Source organism: Coenobita brevimanus, chromosome 112 (genome assembly GCF_032717465.1).
Source record: "Coenobita brevimanus isolate Jiangsu-jjx chromosome 112, ASM3271746v2, whole genome shotgun sequence".
Classification (NCBI taxonomy): Eukaryota; Metazoa; Arthropoda; class Malacostraca; order Decapoda; family Coenobitidae; genus Coenobita; species Coenobita brevimanus.
The window spans coordinates 11,666,359-11,688,858 of record NC_137065.1 but is presented as its reverse complement, the minus strand read 5'-3'; the positions used below and the strand labels follow the sequence as shown (position 1 = coordinate 11,688,858).

Genomic DNA, 22,500 nt, shown 5'->3' with positions numbered 1-22,500 from the left:
GATGTGCGGAAATACAACATTATTCTTTCCTAACAAATACGGCCTTAACCAGTGCTTGTTTACTAACCTGAGCTCGTGAGTTCATGCTGTTTGAGACAATTGGCTTGACAATCACAGACTTGCGTACAGTGGTTTTTTTCAGCTGACACTCCTCACACAACTGTAAATACAACTGTATTTGGGATTTTGAAATATTGGCATATTTTTCACTTGTTTCCTTGAACACAACAGTTCTACCTCAATGCCCACTTGCACGATGAACAGCATCGATCACATCGAACACATCTTCAGCGCATACGAATCTAAGGTGAGTTCCCTTTTTCTGCAGTTTCTGAACGGTGATACTTTCAACTATGACCTCAAGACTTTCATATTTTCGTAACAACCGATAGTCCTTCTGCGTCTTTTTCATGTTAGGACGTTTAAGTTCACTCAAACGAATCAGGATTTGTTCGTATTCATTTCTAGACAATAAACTCGAAGTATTTAATGCTTTGTTTTCCTCAGCCTAGCTGCTTGCTGTTTGGACATTTTGCAAACTGACCAACGATAATACTGGTGATTTTGTAAAAAGACCAAAACCTTGGTCTTTTTGCAAAATGACCAGATATTTAGGTCATTTTGCAAATTGACCACGGATTTGGTCTTTTTGCATAATGGCCGGGCATTTTGCAAAATGCCCAATTTCGCAAAATGACCGTAACATATATATATATATATATATATATATATATATATATATATATATATATATATATATATATATATATATATATATCAGCAGTGGCTCAGTGGGTTAGAGCGCTCCGCTCTGACCGAAGGGTCGGAGGATCGAATCCACCCAAGGGTCATTGGTAGACATCAGGAAGGGCATCCGGTCATAAAATGCTACACGCTCCAAACCAAAGTCCTCTATCCAGGGGCAACGCCTTAGCCCTTATCCAAAAAAAGAGGGTACCTGGCGTAAAACTCTCACACTATATACATATATATATATATATATATATATATATGTATATATATATATATATATATATATATATATATATATATATATATATATATATATATATATATATATATATATACTGGCGTAAAAACTCACACACAATATATATATATATATATATATATATATATATATATATATATATTTATATATATATTCCTTCCAAGAGAAAAACAAAATACAAAAGAGAGCCAAATCAAGATCCGATCATTTCGAGATGCCTGGACACACTGCGTTTGAAAGACTGGAGATCATAGGAAGCAGGAAATACAGACAGAGGAAGACAGTTCCAGAGTTGACCTGTTGCATAAATGAAGGACTGGGAATAATGGTTAACTCTTGCACTGGACAGTTGGACCGAAAAGATATGAGAGTTTGCTGCTAGACGGGTGCTACTCGCCCGTCGTAGAGATGGAAGAATGCATGCAGACAGTTCAGAGGAGCAGCGACCATTGAAGAAGCGATAGAAAAGAGATAAAGATGCAACAGTGCGGTGAGAGACAGAGGTTGAAGGGAATCAGTAAGAGGAGGAGAGTTAATGAGGCGAAAAGCCTTTGACTCCACCCGATTGAGAAGAGCTGTATGTGGGGAGCCTCCCCACACATGAGAGTTGTACTCCACACAGGGGCGGATAAAACCCCTGTATAGAGTCAACAATTGTGCAGGGGTAAAGAAGGAACGGAGTTGGCGTAGCACACACAATCTCTTGGAAACAGATTTTACAAAGATGTAATATGATCTTTCCAAGATAAGTCCCAAGTAAATGAAACCCCAAGCATGTTCAAGGATGATGCAGGATTAAGCTGAATATTATTAAACATTAGTGGGTATACCTGTGGAAGATTTTGTCGGGTTGATAGGTGCAAAAACTGAGTCTTTGATGCATTAAAAACAACCAGATTATTTTTACCCCAGTCAGAGATACGAGCAAAGTCAAACATTAGGTGTGCCATCGCCTCATCCCTTGTTTGTTGAATTAACTGCTGAGATGGACGTTGCGGGAATCGAATGGAAAGGTGAAGGGTGGAGTCATCAGCGTATGAGTGGATAGGGTTAGATGTACAGCTTAGAAGGTCATTGATGAATAAAAGGAAGAGAACTGGTGATACGACAGAGCCCTGAGGAACACCACTGTTAATAGATCTAGGAGAAGAACGATGGCCGTCTACAACAGCGGCTATAGAACGACCAGAAAGGAAGCTAGATATGAAGGCACAGATAGAAGCATAGAAACCTTAAGAGGGCAGTTTGGAAATTAAAGATTTATGCCAGACTCGATCGAAAGCCTTTGAGATATCAAATGCAATGACAAAGCTTTCGTCAAAGTCCCAAAAGGAGGATGACCAGGAGTCTGAAAGGTAGGTCAGAAGATAGGCTGTGGAGCGTCCCTGACTGAACCCATACTGACGATCAGAAAGAAGGTTGTGATGGGAAAGATGCTTGAAATTTTTTCTATTAAGAACAGACTCAAAAACTTTTGAGATACAGGATGTTAAAGCAATTGGGCGATAGTTAGAGGGTTGGGAATGGTCACCCTTCTTTGGGACTGGCTGAATGAGAGCAAACTTCCAGCAAGAAGGAAAGGTACAAGTTGATGGACAAAGGTGAAAGAGTTTGCCTAGGCAGGGTGTAAGCACAGAAGCACAGTTCTTCAGAACAACAGGAGAGTCTCAATTAGGCCCATATGCCTTATTAGTACTGAGGCCTGTGATGACAGAAAATACATCAGCTGAAGAAATTTTAATGTCAGCCAAAAGGAAGTCAGAGGGGGGAAGTGATGAAGGAACAGCACCGGAATCGTCAAAGGTGGAATTGGAGAAGAAAGTCTGAGCGAAGAAATCTGCTTTATCAGTAGAAGAAATAGCTACATAGCCATAAGAGTAGAAAAAAGGAGGGAAGGATGATGAGGTAAAGTTGTCAGGAAGGTTTTTAGCAAGGTGCCTAAAGGAGCGGGAAGAATTCGAGTTAGAGAGTTGAGAGCATTTAGTACGGATGAAATTATTTTTAGCAGATCGAAGAACAGACTTAGCACGATTCTGGGCAGAAACGTATAAAAGATGTGATTCAGGGGTGGGTTGGCTCCGGTGCCTTTTATAGGCCCTCTTCTTGTTGCGGACAGCATTAGAACAAGCGTGATTAAAGCAAGGCTTTCGTGCAATAGTCAAAGGATATGAGAAAGGAATGTATGCTTCCATGCCCGTGAGAATAACCTCCGTAATGCGCAAGGCACACCCAGATGGCTCACGGCCATGGAAGCAATAATCATTCCAGGGAAAATCAAAGAAGTACTGCCTGAGGGCCTCCCAATCCTCAGCTCCAAAGTGCCTCAGACGACGTTTCTTTGGAGGGTCCGCAGGCTGTACCGGAGCGATAGGACAGGTTAAGGTGATGAGGTTTCATCAGAGTAGCCCAACGGAGAGAAATGATTAACAGTGTAAGCAGAAGGATTAGTTGTAAGGAAGAGGTCAAGTATGTTGGAGCTCTCTCCAAGGCAGTCAGGGATACGGGTAGGGTGCTGTACAAGCTGCTCTAGGTCATTAAGGATAGAAAAGGTGTAGGCTTGTTCACCAGGTGGATCAGTGAAAGGAGAGGAGAGCCAAAGGTGGTGGTGAACATTGAAATCTCCTAGAATGGAGATTTCAGAGAAAGGAGAAATGGATAGAATGTGTTCCATCGTAGAAGTAAGATAGTCAAAGAATTTTTGATAGTCAGTAGAGTTAGGAGATAAGTAAACAGCACAGATATATTTAGTCAGAGAATGACAGGAAAGCCGAAGCCAGAGAGTAGAGAATTCAGAAGTATCGAGTTCCGGAACATGAGAGCAAGATAAGTTGTTGCGTATATATACACAACAGCTTCCTTTGGCTTTGAAATGAGTATAGAGAAAGTAGGAGGATACAGAAAAGGGTCTGCTGTCAGTTGCCTCAGACAGCTGAGTCTCAGTTAGAAAAAGATGAGGTTTAAAGAAGGAGAGGTGGTGCTCAACAGACCGAAAGTTACAGGAAAGGCCGCGAATGATGCAGAAATGAAGAAGAGAGTCAGACAGTGGTTCCAGGTATATCACTAAAGAAGAGGTGTATGCAAAATAAATCGCTAAGGAAGAGGTGTATGCCAAATAAATCGCTAAGGAAGAGGTGTATGTAAAATAAATCGCTAAGAAAGTGGTGTATGGAAAATAGATTGCAATCGAAGAGGTGCTACGACGCCTCTGAAGCTAATTAGAATACAACTCTAATTTATTTTAGGTAATTAGGGTAGGTAAATGTTATTAGCAATAGTAATTACGCCCCATTTCATCTTGAACGTGAACCCGGTGGACTGAAGGCTGACATTCTCCCCTACTGTACAGTCCACCAAACTCCTTTCGGGGTATAAGAAAGGGACTGACCAAAATTTTCATAACCAGGCAGCTCCTCCTCCCTGTCATATTGGTGCCACCACGTGAAGGCGTCCCTCTGCAACACACAAATTATTATGGAAGAGTTGTATAACTAGACAGCTCATCCGCCCGGTCATATGGGTGCCACCACGTGAAGGCGTCCCTCTACAGCACATAAATTATGGTAGAAAAGGTATTTCGATCAAACCAATAATAAAACAGCCTCGCTTAGGATATCACAGTGAAAATCCCTTCGGAAAAAGGACAAAAATAACTCGATTCGACTTCAGGACAGACAAAATGCATTTTTTCGTTTTTTTCTTTCTTTTTCTTTCTTTTATATTTTTTGTTGCATGAGGGGAGTTTGCAACAACATACCGAAGGCGGAGTAAAAAATTGGGCACTGTTGTTTCATTGGTGAGTAAAGGTGCAAATAACAAGAGGTTTATTTAGCTGTGTTTGGTTTGATAGACGTGCGTGTGCGTGTGCGTGTGCGTGTGTGTGTGTGTGTGTGTGTGTGTGTGTGTGTGTGTGTGTGTGTGTGTGTTTGTGTGTGTGTGTGTGTGATCAAATAACTAAAAAATTTTGAAATAATTTGGATCAAATTTGGTGGATGGATCGAGGATCACCCAAGTGAGCAATAGGTCAAAGGCCTGGGTCACGGGGCAGTCAAACATTCGTCCCTTAGATCAGTTTGTTGGGGCGGATGATGCACTCTCTGAGTGCCACATCATGTACACTTGTGACCTTTTCATTACGTGCGAGAAAAGTTAGGGGAAGGGGTTCTTTCCTATGCTGAATAATCCTCTCGTGATCAGAACAACAGTAGCATTACAAGTATAAAAACACATTTTATACAATGTAGGAGGAGGAAGCTGAAAGTTAATGTAAACAAAAGTAAAGTTATGGTGTTTGAGAGGAATGAAGTCACAGAGTGTGCAGTGAGGTTGGATGGTGAGGATATGGAGAATGTGAGTGCATTCAAGTACTTGGGTAGTGTGATGAGTAAGGATGGAACTTTGGGGGATGAAGTACATGAAAGGGTACAGCAGGGAAGAAAGGTTGTTGGTACACTGAAAGCAGTGATGAGAAATAGGGAGGTGAGTATGGAAGTTAAGAAGTCACTGCATGATGGTATTGTGATCCCTACCCTAACGTATGGAAGCGAGGCGTGGACCTTGCAAGAGGAGAACAAGTCAAGAGTGAGAGCAGTGGAAATGAGTTACTTGAGAGGAGCATGTGGAGTGACGTGGAGGGACAGGTTGACGAATGAAGAAGTGAAGGAACGTTGTGGGGTAGATGTGGATGTGGTTGAAAAGATTAGGAGAAATACACTGAGGTGGTTTGGACATGTGGAGAGAATGGAGAATGAAAGACTGACTAAGAGGGTGTATGTAGGTGAGGTGGAGGGAGGGAGAGGGAGGGGTAGACCGAGGATGAGGTGGAGGGATGGAGTTGAGAGGTATATGAGGGAGGGGGGGGGTGAGTTGGGGGGAGGGGAGTCAAATGGTGGGTGACAGAGTGACTTGGAGGCGTTTTGTCTGCGGCCACCCTTTACGGGATTAGGGCGTCGGGCTATAGATAGATAGATAGATAGACGAAGACACACAGATGGCAGTGCGCCATAAACCACTGCAACAAAGTCAAGGCAGTAAAAGGGGATATAACCCCAACCCTACAGGTTTTTAAAGGCATACTTTTTATACATAACATGGTTGAGTAATAGTTATGCCATAAGCATAACACTTTTCTTTTTGTGTTACACCAAAATGGCATTTGCTGGAAGGGGAAACATACACGCCACACGAATGTAATCATTTGACAATGAGCCACGTGAGTCAAAGTGATAAAACTGTTTGGTGTCAGTACGAATATGTATATGAGGTTATAACACACACACACACACACACACACACACACAAAGAGGCCTACATACACATTTTCCTTCTCATACCCAAACTCTCTCTCTCTCTCTCTCTCTCTCTCTCTCTCTCTCTCATTCTCCTCCTATACTGCACTAGAACTTAATGAAAAGAGCAGGAAAGGGGATGATGAGGGTAAAGGGTCGAGAAATTCCCGTGCCGAAATGGAAATAGTAACCATAACAATAGCCGAGCCGAAATACCAATAGAAAATAGAGGCTGTATTGCATTGTTGACGTGCATTGCAGGGTTAACTGAACAAAAAAAAGGAAGGAGGAGCTTCTAGTGTAAAGTTAACTTCAGTATTTGCTGATGTTGTTGTTGTGGTGGCGGTTTTGATAATGATGATGATAATGATAATGTTGTTAATGCTGTTATTGTTGTTGTTGTTGTTGTTGTTGTTGATGATGATGATGATGATGATGACGATGATGATGTAGCCCCAGGTTCATTAAACGTAAACCAAGTGGACTACAAAATGAAGCTATCCATCTTCTGGAGACCACCATGCTCCTTTTGGGGGATAGGATGGGGGTTGAGGGACGAATGTAAAACCAGGCACCTCCATTGGCCGGTCACATCAGCATCACCGCGAGAAGGCGTCCCTCACCAGCGTTGAGTAGTACTATATTTTTTTTTATAGGATTCGAGATAATACGGGTGGGTAGTTTATTACACCCGCGAGCAAAAGAACGGGGAGGGGGGGGGGAGATTAAGTGTTTAGTGTTGGTTGTTTGTCTGTTAGCAATATTATGGGATAATTATTGAATGTAATTGTATCTAATTAAGACATTGTTAATGAGAACCATCAGAGGAACAGGTCATTAAGTCTGGAGTGAAATGGTCATAGGTTATGCATGGAATCAACACAAGTTTTTTATCTAATATTAACCAAACTTGGTGAAACGGTTGAGGGACAGGAATGGGTGAGGTGATTTAATCCTGAGAAAAATCTGTCAGGGATTAAGATCTCAGGGAAGGTCCATGGTTTAACCTTTAACTCAGATTTCATTCGATTTTGATGCAACTTGGTGGTCGGGTTTACTGTTAGCCTCGGAAGACGTTATTATATTTTTGGAATAATAAACCAAAGGTGAATGTCATAGGGTGAGGTCAAGTAAACACTAGTGAATCAATTTTAACCAAACTTAGTGTGTGGTATAAGGGTGAGGTAGGGATAAAATAGTTGGATTCTGAGAGCAACGGGTCAAAGGTCAAGGTCACAAGGAAGGGTCAGATATTCAACTTTATGACACCTCCATAGTACCACTTCGCCCCTGTCTAGTTCGAACACATATCTCCTCAGTTTCGAAGCATCCAGCATTTTTTCTCTACTATTCCAGCATTTGTTAACCACTTTTCTAGCATCATATCACCACTTTTCCGGCATTTTCCCGCTACGTTTCCAGCGTATTGCACCAATTTTCCAGCAATTTTCATTATCACTTTTCCAACAATTTATCACTACTTTAAGAGCAGATTTTTACCGCTTTTCCAGCATTTTTTTTTTTTCACTACTTTTCCAGCAATATTTCCATCACTTTTCCAGCATTTTCCCACTACTTTTCCAGTAACTTTTTTTTTCACTTTTCAAACATTTTTTCATTACTTTTCCGGAATTTTTTCACAATGATACTCAAAACCACAGACGCACACTGCTTGCGCGGACGAGCGATTAGATAAATTTTACGGGGCGGGCGTTACGTTCTGAGGGTCTTTCTTGCATTATAAGTGCCACTGGAGATGTAATACCTCTCCCTTGGCGATTTATTCTGCCCATCACACCTCAATGTCCTCGTATGTGTTACTGAGGAAGACTGTGTCGATATTAAAAGAAACACCATAACCTGAGAGAGAGAGAGAGAGAGAGAGAGAGAGTGAGTCAGTTCCACTTCCCTTAGTTATACACCCCGACATTTGTGCTCTCTCTCTCTCTCTCTCTCTCTCTCTCTCTTCCTTGTCCCCTTGTTCCCATTTCCGTCTTGCCTTCTTTCTCTTTCTACATTCTCCTTCTTTATCGTCTTATCTTTACCTTTCCTCTTGTCCATTATTTTCTTGTACTAACTCCTGGTCTGTTTTAACTTTTACTTCTTCTGTGTGTTTTGTTCATCTCTCTTTCTCTTTCTGTCTCTGTCTCTCTCTGTCTGTCTGTCTGTCTCTCTCTCTCTCTCTCTCTCTCTCTCTCTCTTTCTGTCTTAGTACTCTTCTCCATTAATTTCTCAACCATGTTCATCTTTCTCTCGTTACTGATGAAGAAATATTAATAAGGCATCTTGATTATACATAGAACGGCTTCCGTGTCATATTCAAGGACAATGTTTAGGTGCTATCCTTGTCAGCCACGCCTTAATATATTTCTACTTTGCCTTTAACCTAAAAAAAAAAAATGGTCTGGAATTTGCGGTTAAGCCTCAATATTTTCTTTTATTCCTGTACTTTATTCCCCACCAACTAGAGAGAGAGAGAGAGAGAGAAGTGAGGGGACTAAGCATAAAGGAAGGAAGGAAAGAAGGCATTAAGGAAGGACAGAGGAAGGAAGAAAGGAAGGAAAGAAAGAAGAAAGGAAGGAAGGAAGGAAGGGAGAGAGGAAGAACTGATTGAAAGAGGGACCGAGGGAAGGAAGGAAGGAAGGACGGAAGGAAGGAAGGAAGGAAGGAAAGAAGGAAGGGTGGACGGAGGGAAGGAAGGAAAGAAGGAAGGGTGGACGGAGGAAAGAAGGAAGGGTGGACGGAGGGAAGGAAGGAAAGAAGGAAGGGTGGACGGAGGGAAGGAAGGAAGGGTGGACGAAGGGAGGGAAGGATGGAAGGAAGGAAAGAGGAAAGGAAAGAGAGAAGGACGGAGGGAAGGAAAGGAGTAAAATGGAAGGATGGAAGGAGGAGGGAATAAGGCAAGCAATGAGCATGGGAGACTTTGTACAAGAGTTAACCGTGATGGAGAAGGGAGAGGGAAGGAGTGATGGAGGACGGACACAGAGGAGTGAGAGATTATGGAGGAAATATAGACACGAGGAGGAGGAAAGGAAAATATATTTAGTGTAGAGAAGGGGCAATACTGACATGTAAACACACACACACACACACACACACACACACACACACACACACACACACACACACACACACACACACACACACACACACACATTCATTCATTCATTCATACATACATACACACACATAGACATACATACATTCATACATACAGAGAGAGAGAGAGAGAGAGAGAGAGAGAGAGAGAGAGAGAGACAGAGACAGAGACAGAGACAGAGACAGACAGACAGACAGACAGACAGACAGACAGACTCATTTATATGAAATAAACGGTGTTACAAGGGGACAACACCATGTACTATTACCTTGAGTCTACACAGAGTAACAAGTCAAATTGTTTCGGGTAGACCAGCAAACCATTCACAAAGTTGGGTGGTAACCATATCAAAAATGAACGCCAGGCGGTCTAGTAAGTTAAGAAGCACCAGTCGGATGTAGCCTATTAGTGTTTACAGTTTTGATAATAATGAGATACGACAAAAATGACACTACACATGAAATTAAAAAAAGACGGCAAAGAAGATGGCTCCCACTCCCTAAACCTACCAAAACCTTCTTATTCTTTTCTTTTCCCGTCTTTATCTATTTTTTTTATCCTTCTTCGTATACTGTATTCAGCTGTGTTCAGTAAGCTTTCTCTTGTTATGGGGAGACGAACTAACACTGGGAGAGACAGATAGATAGATCGACAGACAGATGTTTACAAACAGGTAGGTAGATTGACAAGAGGCAGACCAACACAGACAGATGGACAGACATATTCATACTGTATATAGAAATATACAGACAGAGATAGGTCTAAATAGATTTAGAGAGAGAGAGAGAGAGAGAAAGACGGAGTAAGTACTAAAACTAACCCAAAAAATCAACAGCGTATATATACAACAGCAAAAAATATGCCTCAAAAAAGCTGCTGAAAAAAACGATTAAAAAAAAACACTGCACCGTTGATGGAATAATTAAGTGAGAGAGAGAACTAAATCCATGAACAAACATTGGCAGTAGAGTTGAAAGAGAGAGAGAAAAAAAATAAAAAAAAGAAAAACGGGGAATCCTGAGAGAGAGAGAGAGAGAGAGAGAGAGAGAGAGAGAGAGAGAGAGAGAGAGAGAGAGATAATACTAAGAATAAATGTAAACTGACAGTGAGAGAATATCATACTAAAACTAAGTGTAAAATAATAGCAAGTATTGTACAGAGAATAAGGGAGCACTTTCCACCACCGCCGCCAGTGTGACGGGAGTGATGATGTGTTCTGAAAATGAAGAGATGGAAGTTAAAATGTATAGACGGGTATTAGTGGGAAAAAGGCTGACGATGATGATGATAGTGGTGGAGGTGGTGATTTGTGGTGGGAGTGGTGAAAGTGGTGGTGGTGGTAGTGGTGATAGTGGTGGTGATAATGATAATGGTGGGGAGCATCAATGTATAATCTAAGAGGTGCAAAAGAATAAGTAAAACTGTGGAGAATGAAACAAAAAACAAAAATGGCCATGAAGGTGGAACGAGAGAGAGAGAGAGAGAGAGCATTATAGAGGAACATAACAGACACGTTGAATTTTATTTCCAGAGCACTCATCAATCCTGCCCCCTTCTCTCTCTCCCTCTCTCTCTCTCTCTCTCTCTCTCTCTCTCTCTCTCTCTGAACCAAATACCACGCAATCTCTTTTTTTCATTATAACGAGTGAGGTAATTCTATTATTGAAGCCATCACTTTCCCCCTCTGACTTCCTCATGGCTGACATTAAAATTTCTTCAGCTGATGTATTTTCTGCCATTGCTGGCCTCAATACTGATAAGGCATATGGGCCTGATGGAGTCCCTCCTATTGTTCTCGAGAACTGTGCTTCTGTGCTTACACCCTGCCTAGGAATACTCTTTCGCCTTTGTCTATCAACTTGTACCTTTCCTTCTTGCTGGAAGTTTGCTCTCATTCAGCCAGTCCCAAAGAAGGGTGACCGTTCCCAACCCTCTAACTATCGTCCAGTTGCTTTAACATCCTGTATCTCAAAAGTTTTCGAGACAATTCTTAATAGAAAAATTTAAAAGCATCTTTCCCGTCACAACCTTCTTTCTGATCGTCAGTATGGGTTCCGTCAGGAACGCTCCAATGGCGATCTTCTCACCTACCTTTCAGACTCCTTGTCATCCTCCTTTCGGGACTTTGGCGAAAACTTTGCCATTGCATTTGACATCTCAAAGGCTTTCGATCGAGTCTGGAATAAATCTTTAATTTCCAAATTGTCCTTTTACGGTATCTATCCTTCTATCTGTGCCTACATCTCCAGCTTCCTTTCTGGTCGTTCTATAGCCGCTGTTGTAGACGGCTATCGTTCTTCTCCTAGATCTATTAACAGTGGTGTTCCTCAGGGCTCTGTCCTATCACCAACCTCTTCCTTTTATTCATCAATGACCTTCTAAGCTGTAAATCTAACCCTATCCACTCTTATGCTGATGACTCCACCTTTCATCTTTCCATTCGGTTCCCGCAACGTCCATCTCAGCAGTTACTTCAACAATCAAGGGATGAGGCTATGGCACACCTAATTTTTGAGTTGGCTCGTATCTCTGACTGGGGTAAAAATAATCTGGTTGTTTTTAATGCATCAAAGACTTAGTTTTTACGCCTATCAACCCGACAAAATCTTCCACAGGTATACCCACTAATGTTTAACAATATTTAGCTTAATTCTGCATCATCCTTGAACATGCTTGGGGTTTCATTTACTTGGGACTTATCTTGGAAAGATCATATTACATCTCTTGTAAAATCTGCTTCCAAGAAATTAGTTGTGCTAGGCCGACTCCGTTCCTTCTTTACCCCTGAAATATTGTTGACTCTATACAGGGGTTTTATCTGCCCCTGTTTGGAGTACAACTTTCATGTGTGAGGATGCTCCCCACATACAGCTCTTCTCAATAGAGTGGAGTCAAAGGCTTTTTGTCTGATTAACTCTCCTCCTCTTACTGACTCCCTACAACCTCTGTCTCTTCGTTGCACTGGTTCATCTTTATCTCTTTTCTATCTCTACTTTAATGGTCACTGCTCCTCTGAACTGTCTGCATGCATACCTCCACCTCTACGACGGGCGCGTAGCACCCGTCTAGCAGCAAACTCTCATCCCTTTTCTGTCCAACTCTCTAATGCAAGAGTTAACCGTTATTCCCGGTCCTTCATTTATGCAACAGGCCAACTCTGGAAGTCTCCCTCTGTTTGTATTTCCTGCTTCTTATGATCTCCTTTCAAACGCAGTGTGTCCAGGCATCTCGAAATGATCGGATCTTGAATTTGGCTCTCTCTTGTATTTTGTTTTTCTCTTGGAAGGAAGAATCATTGCTGGCTCGCGGCCCTTGGTTCCTTCTTCCTCGCATAAAAAAAAAAAAAAAATCTACCCTACTATCCACTTACGTATCTATCTAATTACGTACCTGTCTATCTACTACTGAATTAATCTACCAATCTGCCTATCTATATCCATCTATCTTCATCCCTCTATTAAATCATCAATATGTCCATCTTACCTATCTCCTCTTACCTCATCTTCTCTCCTTCCCTCCCTCTTGAATTTTCTCTTTCCTTCCTCCTCTCTTATCCACATCCTCCTTACTTCCTTCTTTTCCACATTTCCCCTTTTCTTCTATTTTCATCTTCTCTTCCTTAACATTTTTCCTTTTTCTCCCTCTGCCTTCTTCCCTGTCTCTTTCATTCTCTCCTTTATTTCATACTTTTCTTATTTTCCTTTCTTTCTGACATTCTGTTTTCACTCTTTTCTCTCCAGTTCTCTCTCTCCCTTTTCTACTCCTGTCTTTTGCATATTGTCCTCTTTCCACCCTTCTTTCGTATTCTTCTTTCCCTTCTCCTTCTCTTCTCTTTGCTTTCTTTCTCCCTCCCCTTTTGTCTGCTCTTCCTTTCTTACCTCTTTCCGTCTATCCTGTTCTTTTCTCCTTGTCTGCTTCTCTTATTTTTTCTCTCTCCTCCATTCCTTCCCTTCGTCTTCTTTTCCTTTTCCCCTCTCCCTTTTCTCCCTCTATCCCCGTTCTATCACTTTCAATGTTCTCTTCTCCCTCCTCCGTACCTATCAGTTCTCTCCCTCCTCGCTCTCGCTCTCTCTCCTTCTATCTCTTTTTCCTCCACCTCCCTCTCTGTCTCTCCTCTCCCAATGTCGTCTTTTCTCTCCCTTTCCTCTCTTCTTTCTATCCTCATCTCCCTCTCCATTCTCTCCCTCTTCTTCTATTCCCTCTTCCATCTCTCCCGATCTCTTCATTCTCTCCATCTCTGCCTCCCCTCTCGCCTTATAACCAGCACTATATTGTCTAAGTTTATACCACTACTTACCGACTCTCTCTCTCTCTCTCTCTCTCTCTCTCTTCTTCCCTGCCTAATCCATCTCTCTCCTTCCTCCTCCATCTCATACACGTAGCCACTGGGGGGGCAGGGGGGGTAATTTGTCCCCCCTGGGAAAATTTTGGGGAAATGCTGAAAGGGATTTTTGGCATAGTTCTTGTATGACAATACAGTTTTCCTAATTTTACCACTTGTATATTAAACTGTATTATGTTTCCAAAAATATTTATATGGGAACAATTATTTCCTTTGAAACTGAAAGTCTGTCTATCTATCTACTGCCAACGCCTTAATCCCGTAAGAGGTGGCCACAAACAAAACGCCTCCATGTCACCCTGTCCCCCACCATCTCACTTCCATACTCCCAGCTCACACCCCCCTCTCTCATGTACCTCTCCACTCCATCTCTCCTCATCCTTGACCTCCCCCTCCCTCTGCCCCCTCCACCTCATTCATATACACACTCCTCGTTAGTCTCTCATTATCCATCCTCTCCACATGCCAAACCACCTTAATGTGTTTCTCCTAACGCTTCCTATCACATCCACCTCCACACCGCAACGATCCTTCACTTCCTCATTTGTCAATCTGTCTCTCCATGTGACTCCACATGCTCCTCTCAAATAACTCATTTCCACATCTCTCACTCTTGACTTTTGTCCCTCCAACAACGTCCAAGCTTCATTTCCATACGTTAGTGTTGGTATCACAGTACTGTCAGTTAGTAACTTTTTCACCTCCATGCCCTCTTCCCTGTTTCTTATCACTGCTTTCAAGGAACCAACAACCTTTCTTCCTTGTTGTACCCTTTCAAGCACTTCACCCTCCAAACCTCCATCCTTACTCATCGCACTACCCAAGTACTTACACGCACTCACATTTTCCATTTCCTCCTCATCCAGCCTGACTGTACATTCACTGACTTCACCGCTCTCCAAGACCATAACTTTACTCTTCCCTACATTCACCTTTAGATACCGTTTCTTACATTCTCTCCCAAACTCATCCACCGAGCCTTGCAGCTCCCCTTCGTCTTCACCTAACAACATAGTATCATCTGCAAACAAGAGTACAGGGAGTTTCGAAACTGCCGCTACAACATCCACTGCCTTACGTTATATCTCTTTTATAACCTCATCCATATACAGATTGAACAACCATGGAGACATGACATATCCCTGTTTCAATCCAACCTTCAATTAGAAAAATTCACTCAGTTCACTATCCACACGCACTGCAGCCTTAGCACCCTCATACATGCTCTTCACAGCATTCAACAACTTCCCATCTACTCCATTAATTCTTAATACTTTCCACAGTCCTTGTCTATCCACCCTGTCATATGCTTTCCAAATCCATGAAGGCCGCATACAACTTCTTTCCCTTTTCTAAAAACTTTTCCACTAAAGATCTAAGAATGAATATCTGAACCACGCAACCTTTTTCCTTCCTAAAACCTTCCTGTTCTTTTCCACCTAATTCCTTTGTTATTTCCCAAACTCTGTCAATAAGTATCCTACCATATACTTTTCCTGTTACACTAAGAAGACAAATGCCTCTATGATTACCACATACTTCTTTATCCCCATTTCCTCTGTACAGGGGAATAATTATACCTGACTTCCAATCCTCCGCCTCCCAGGCCAATCTGCACATCTTCCACATCCATTTTACTACCATCTCTCCCCCATGCTTCAGCATTTCACCACACACTTCAACAATTCCTGGGGCTTTCCCTATTTTTACTTTCTTCATTGCTTCCACAACATCCATCCTACTGATTTCTTCCTCTCTTCTCGTATCCCTCCGTCTCCCGGCCATTCCCCACCCACTAATACTCACATTACTTTCATTCTCTATGTTCAACAGTTCGATAAAGTGTTCTCTCCATCTACTCACTTTTTCTCCCTTCTCCACTAGTAATCTTCCATTTTTATCTTTCACTCCGCAACTAACTTGTTTGATACCCTGTCTAACTCTCTTTACCTCTTACCAGAACGTTTTCTTACATTCCCTCCACTTTACACTCAAATTTCTTCCAAGTTCCACATCCACTCTTTTCTTACTCTCGCTTACTAATCTTTTCACCTCTCTCTTCCTCTCTACATCCAACTCTTTCTTCCGCCTCTCAACTTCTTCCACGCCCCTGTTTCTCATTCACTCATTATATGCTTTCTTCTTTTGTGCCACAGCCTCTCTCACCTCTTCATTCCACCATGCTGTACCTGGCACCCCTTTCGTCTTCTCTTCACCCCACACACCACTTCACATGCTGCACAGATTTCTTCTGTGAATATCTTGCACACACCTTCCACATCCCCCATCTGCTCCAGTCCATATTTCCCCAGTCTCTCCTCGACTTCCCTCTTATATTCTGCCCTTTTTTCATCCTCTTGTAACCTTTCCACCCTCCTTGTATAAGCTACTTCCTCCTGTCCTTCCCTTCTTATATTTCTCCATTTCGTTTGGACACTGATTCTGACCACCACCAAGTGGTGGTGAAAGCTAGACTAAATATTATAAAACCCTTGAGAAAAAATGACCAGTTATATCTTAATAATTTCCCCTATCACCTTAGATTGTGTGGTTAATATTAGAGCTCTAATATTGTTTTGCACTTGAATCCTGATGAGGTGTAAAAAGGGCTTTCCTGTCCCCTCAGCCAGATCCAATCACCCTGTAGCCAGTTGCAAGCAAACACTGCACAATTATTGTTACAAACAACTGAAACAAGAAGAATTTTTGAAGACGACATGAAGCCATTTCGATCACCTCAGACTACATTTTAGAAGGTAAACAGATATACATATGTGTGCCATGGTCCTCGTTAGGGTGGGGGACAGGGGGACGTGTTCCCAGCACTTTTTATGAGCCTGGGGGACAGAGTATCTTTTGTCTCCCCCCCCCACACACTTTTCTAGATGAAAATTTTCAGGATGAATAGCTTTACTCCGATTTTCTTTTCTTTCCTTAATGGAAAAATTCTTTCTATACAGTACAGTACAGTTCAGGTGATATGAAAATCATTCCCTGCTGAGCGGGGCAGGTCGAGTGGTCACATGAGTCAAGGATTAAGAGAGGTTAATCCCAGCAGATGTATTTACTTGGGTCAGTCATGCACCACCCCTGATGCTTGAGCCAATGAGAATCAAACTAAAAGAGTAAGTAATGGAAAACAGAATTTCCATTAGCTACCGCCACAGCAGCAGTACAAAACAGAATACCAGACTGCGGATGAGTGCGGCAGTGCATTTTAATTTACACATATGTGCAAAGTGGAGAGAAAAAGAGAGAGAGAGAGAGAGAGAGAGAGAGAGAGAGAGAGAGAAAGAAATATAAAACCGCAAAGGTAAATAGAAAAAATATATATATCACGAACGTGGGAAAGTGTGTGTGTTCGGGACACTCACGCCAGTGTGGTGACAGATATTTTGGAGAAATATTCCAAGTGTTTTCCCCCCCTGGCAAAAATCCTGGATACGCCACTGCTCCATCTTTCTCTCCTTCCTCATCCTCGCTCTCTCTCCACTCTCTCATTCTCTCCTCTTTCCATTCTCTCCTCTCCATCTCCCTCCGTTTCTAACCAACATTATATTTACCAAGTTAAGCCACTACTAACGTACAGACTCTCTCTCTCTCTCTCTCTCTCTCTCTCTCTCTCTCTCTCTCTCTCTCTTTATATATATATATATATTAGGATGTTAAAATTTTCCGAAGTTTCTATTTGCGTGTCACTTTGTTCTTCCCCTTTGGTTCTTTTCATGTAAATGACCCGTATGCTAAATTTAAGGGAAAAATAATAATATTTAGAGGTTGCACACTTTTATAAGTTTTGTATGGCGCTCGCTGTGGTGACATGGCGTCATTGTTGCGTCTGTTTCCTGACTGTAAGCACGTGTTAGTTGTATCAAGCATATGAACTTCGGGTACTTTTCTTTTGCTTCTGAAATATATTTTTTCTAAACTTTGATATAAAATGGTTACTGCGACCTGTCTCTGTTAAATAGTAATTACAGAATATTTAATTAACAAAATATGAAGTTTGCCTACATTTGTACTTAGCACTAATTTGTCTTTTCTCTTTTTCAGTTGGCAAAGATGGAAACTAGAAAACGAATATGGTTGTTGGAAAAGATGCCGAGTGGCGAATTTATGGGGACTCGACTTCCAGTTAGAGAACAGGTGTTGTTAGTCTTCACGTACCATCACATAGAGATGAAGGAGACACTCTCAGTCGCTGCAAGATCTATTAGCATCAAGCTCCAGGAAGATTGGAAGAAAGCAAATATCCCTGTAATGACGGTGGAGAATATCAGAACTAATACTAGAAAGATGTACAAAGAATACCAAAACCTTGACAAAGAGAACTCAAAAAATACGGAGACAACAGTTAGGAAACGGCAGGTTTGGAAAGGTGATCTTGAGGAACTGTTTGATATCGCTCAGCAAGACGTGATGAAAATGAAGAACGTACAGCCGGGGAAAGTTCCGCCTTATACACCTGCCTACCAGCTTGGACCTTTATGCATGAGACAACCACTAGTGAAGCAGTTGCACGACACTCAAATGTGTGGTTTCACTGTGTGGAAGGGGAGAGGTTAAGGGAGGAGGAAGGCTGGGGGAGCTGATAGTTCTTACCCCTCCTTCCGTCCTCATCCTTCTCACACAGTTACCAAATAGATGAATGTTGGCTACTGCTCCGTTGCCACTTGTCTCACATTTAGTATTTCGAAGTGGTGAGCGAGAGTATAACGCGGATTAATCCCCGGGTGTACAGCAAGAAGATAAGATTTTCCTTTCTTTACAACGAGAAGATAGGACAAGTTCATCAATGCGTGGTATTGACCAGGTACATGCAACAACTCTGAAAAGAAGGCATGAAAAGAAATCAAGGATTGAAGCTCAAAAGAAGAGCCAGGTTAAAAAGCATCTCGAAATGACCAAGACAGTGGTTCTGGAAACTTCATCTTCAAACTCCACTTCAAGGGATGAGCAAGATCAAATTGCTCCACCCAGTTCACCAAAGAAAGTATCACATAGACGCTTGAAAGCTCTTTATTCTACACCCACGGCTACATGAATCGAGAGCAACTTTCTAATCGACAGGCAAGTAATTCTTTCATTGCAACTGCTAAAAGCCTCGGCCATGACGTTTCACACATTCCATATCTCCATCTACTGTTCACTGAGCTCGGACGAAGAACCGGGAAACAAATGGCTAAAAAGATAGAAGAAACATTATTCAAAGATTCCCCTCACTTGGTCGTAAAATGGGACAGCAAACTGTTGCCAGCAGCTGTTGCTGGGAATTTCGGAACACTAGAAGATCGAGTTGCTATTCTTGTAACTGGGCAAGATTTTGAGCATCTGCTTGGAGTGCCTGTTGCCCAGGATAGCATTGGTGAGCAAATGGCTCTAGCTGTCATTCGAGAGTTAGATAAATTTGGTATACGTGACCGTGTCATTGGTCTTTCGTTTGACATTACACTGTCAAATACAGGACTGATTTAAGGAGCGTGTAAGAGGATAGAGGAGGAAGTCGGACGAACTCTGTTGTGGCTGCCATGTCGCCATCACACCCATGACCTGATTCTGAAGAGTGTCTTCGAAGAGTGTTATGCCGTCCGCCACCAAGTGGTCCAGAGATCCAGGTCTTTTGAAAGTTCCAAAAACATTGGAACTCAGTGGATAAGAAGTCATATACGACCATGCTGGACGAAGAAGAACCTATCCAAGGGTTTCTAGAAGACCAACGTGTAAAATTGGTTGACTGCCTTCAAAATGTCTTAAATGACGCTAGTCATCCAAGAGAAGATTACAAGGAATTTTCACAGCTTTCCCTCCGCTTTCTTGGGGGCTGGTCTGAAAATGAATTCAGATTCAGGGCTCCAGGAGCTCTCCATCAAGCGAGGTGGATGGCAAAGGCCATATATGCACTGAAAATAGTCTTATTCTAGGAACTACTGGACCCACTAGAGAATCAGAGGGAATACGAAACGTAGCGTACTTTGTCTGCCTCGTATATATCCGGTTTTGGTCTGAAGCAACTGTGAGTCGATGGACACCAAAGAATGACTTGGACATGATTCAACTTCTGAACAGTTACCCGGATGAAGACATCAAGGAAAGTGCTATGAAACACCTTTGGTATCTCTCCGAAACAAATGTTGGCTTGGCTTTTCTTAATGAACGTATAACTCTGGCAGAGAAGGAACCAATGTTAAAAAATCTGGATAGGCCGGAACTGAAGAAAGAATTGAAACGATTAGATGGAAAAATCTTAGTCATGCAAGAGAAACGTCTGAGTGACTTCGTTACCTGTCGTACAAAGACCTTATTTGCATTGCTCGGGGTTAGCAACGTGGACGAGTACTGTACTGTTGAGGTCAGAGATTTCATCAATGGCCTTAAAGTCGTAAATGACACTGCAGAAAGAGGCATCGCCCTAATAAAGAAGTTCAATGAGACAGTTAAGGATGAAGAGCAGCGATAGTTCCTGTTTAAGATTGTCAAGCAACACAGAATTGCCCTCAGCAAGCGGACAATAGAAGGCATTGCTTATTACAAGTTCAATTAATGTAGTTAACATGACATAAAGTTAAGTTTCAACTTGTTTTAATTTTAGTTTTATTTTTTGTATCTATAAATGAAGATAAAAGGAAAACTTTCTGTATATTATACAACTATTTCTGTTCTGAAATGGAGTAAAATGAGAAGGAGTGCAATCTGTGCAACCTCTAAATATTTTCCAATATTTCTTAAAATTTGCATACATAGTTTCTATATCAATAGGAATGAGAGCATTAGCAAAGTCAATAAAAATTTCACATTTAAATTTTGGACCTATATTTAGGATATATATATATATATATATATATATATATATATATATATATATATATATATATATATATATATATATATATATATATATATATATTCGTTATGTGTATGTGTGTGTGTGTGTGTGTGTGTGTGAGAGAGAGAGAGAGAGAGAGAGAGAGAGAGAGAGAGAGAGAGAGAATCCTTGTTACCAGGTTAATGGAGAACGTGCTTAACCCTTCCCATGAGAGAGAGAGAAACAGACAGACAGACAGACAGACAGGCAGGCAGACAGACAATCAAACATACAGTAGACAGCGAGATAGACAGACAGAAAGAGAGAGACAGACACACAGAGATAGAGAGACAATCACAGTAGATTCGGAGTACCAATATAACGCCATAAATTCCCTCACTCTCCCTACCTTCCAATTCAGAAATATAAATAACTTCTAAGATATGTCACAAGATATTTCCCATCAGGCCAAAAAAATCAACTCTAACTTATTCACCTTAACCTGGCCTAAAATTACCCTTAGAAAGTTTGATTCTTGAATTTTAACCATAGACTGGCGGTACGGTACGATGCTAGTCACGAAGTGGTGCTATGAAGGCTGCAGAGCCATGGGTTTGCTCTTTCTCTCATGTATCTCTCCTCTTCATCCCGTGGTAGCAAAAATGAAAAATACCCCGCCAGTCAAAAGAGATTAATGATTGGCTACAAATAGATTGAACACAGATAGATAGATAGATAGACAGATCGACAGATACACAGATAGATGAACAGATATGCAAAGATAGATAGACATACACAGACAGCCTGATAGATAAGATAGATAGATAAGGATAGAGATACAGACAGATACAAATAGCAAGACAACAGACAGACAGACAGACAGGTAAACAGATAGATACAGAAATTGACAGACAGGCAAACAAATCGCTAGACAGATACGGATAGACAGATTCATAGATACACTGATAGCTAGATACAGTCCATACATATAACAATGATGGATGTATGAACGGGGCTGGCACACTGCATACACCTTTCACCTTGACGTGGCCCAGATGTTCGTCCTCCTGCAGCTTATTTTGTGCAGCTCAGTGGTAGATAAATACTGTATCTCTACACCCTTTCCAGCACTTCTTCGTGACTAACACCATATACTAGCGCTGATCTATCGCTACATCTCAGCATTCTAGACGGAGAGATGACAATATTAGGTCATGATAAAGTTAACAAAAAAGAAAAAATAGCAAGTCCATGCCAGAGATAAAATTGAATTAAATTTCTGATATAGTCTGTGACAAAAATGACCACAGAAGCAAAAATTTCATGTATATAATCCATAAAAAATTTGTAATCCCTAAAATGATCATGTAATCCCTTAAAATACCATGTAATGGATGGCTTTTGCAATCCCTCTATAACTCATGTATGTAATGCAAAAAATCTAAAATCTAAAAACATTTCATGCAGTCTGTCGAGTCTATGTAATCCGTCGAAATATCTGTAATCCCTCGAAATATCATGTAATCCCTCGAAATTTCATGTAATCAATCGAAATGTCATGTAATCCTTCGAAATATCATGTAATGCCTCAAAATTTCATGTAATCCCTCGAAATTTCATGTAATCAATCGAAATATCATGTAATCAATCGAAATATCATATAGTTCCTCAAACTTTGATATATTCCGTCGACATTTTATGTAACCTCTCGAAATTATAAGAAACGGTTAAAGCGATTACAAAAAGCCTCTTACAAAATACAGAAAGAACGATAAATCCCTCCTTACAGAATCCTTTGAACTTCCTTTATAATCGGGAACCTCTCTCTCTCTCTCTCTCTCTCTCTCTCTCTCTCTCTCTCTCTCTCTCTCAGATAATTTATGTAAATGAGAAATGTGGGAGACAGATGGACATGTTCATGATTCTTCTCTCTCTCTCTCTCTCTCTCTCTCTCTCTCT

General features: G+C 41.4%; 1 pseudogene; it reads right to left on the bottom strand.

Annotated features, from left to right (window-relative positions):
* The window catches only part of LOC145418075 (KRAB domain-containing protein 2-like), a 121,448-nt pseudogene that overhangs the window by 294 nt on the left and 98,654 nt on the right, over positions 1-22,500 (bottom strand).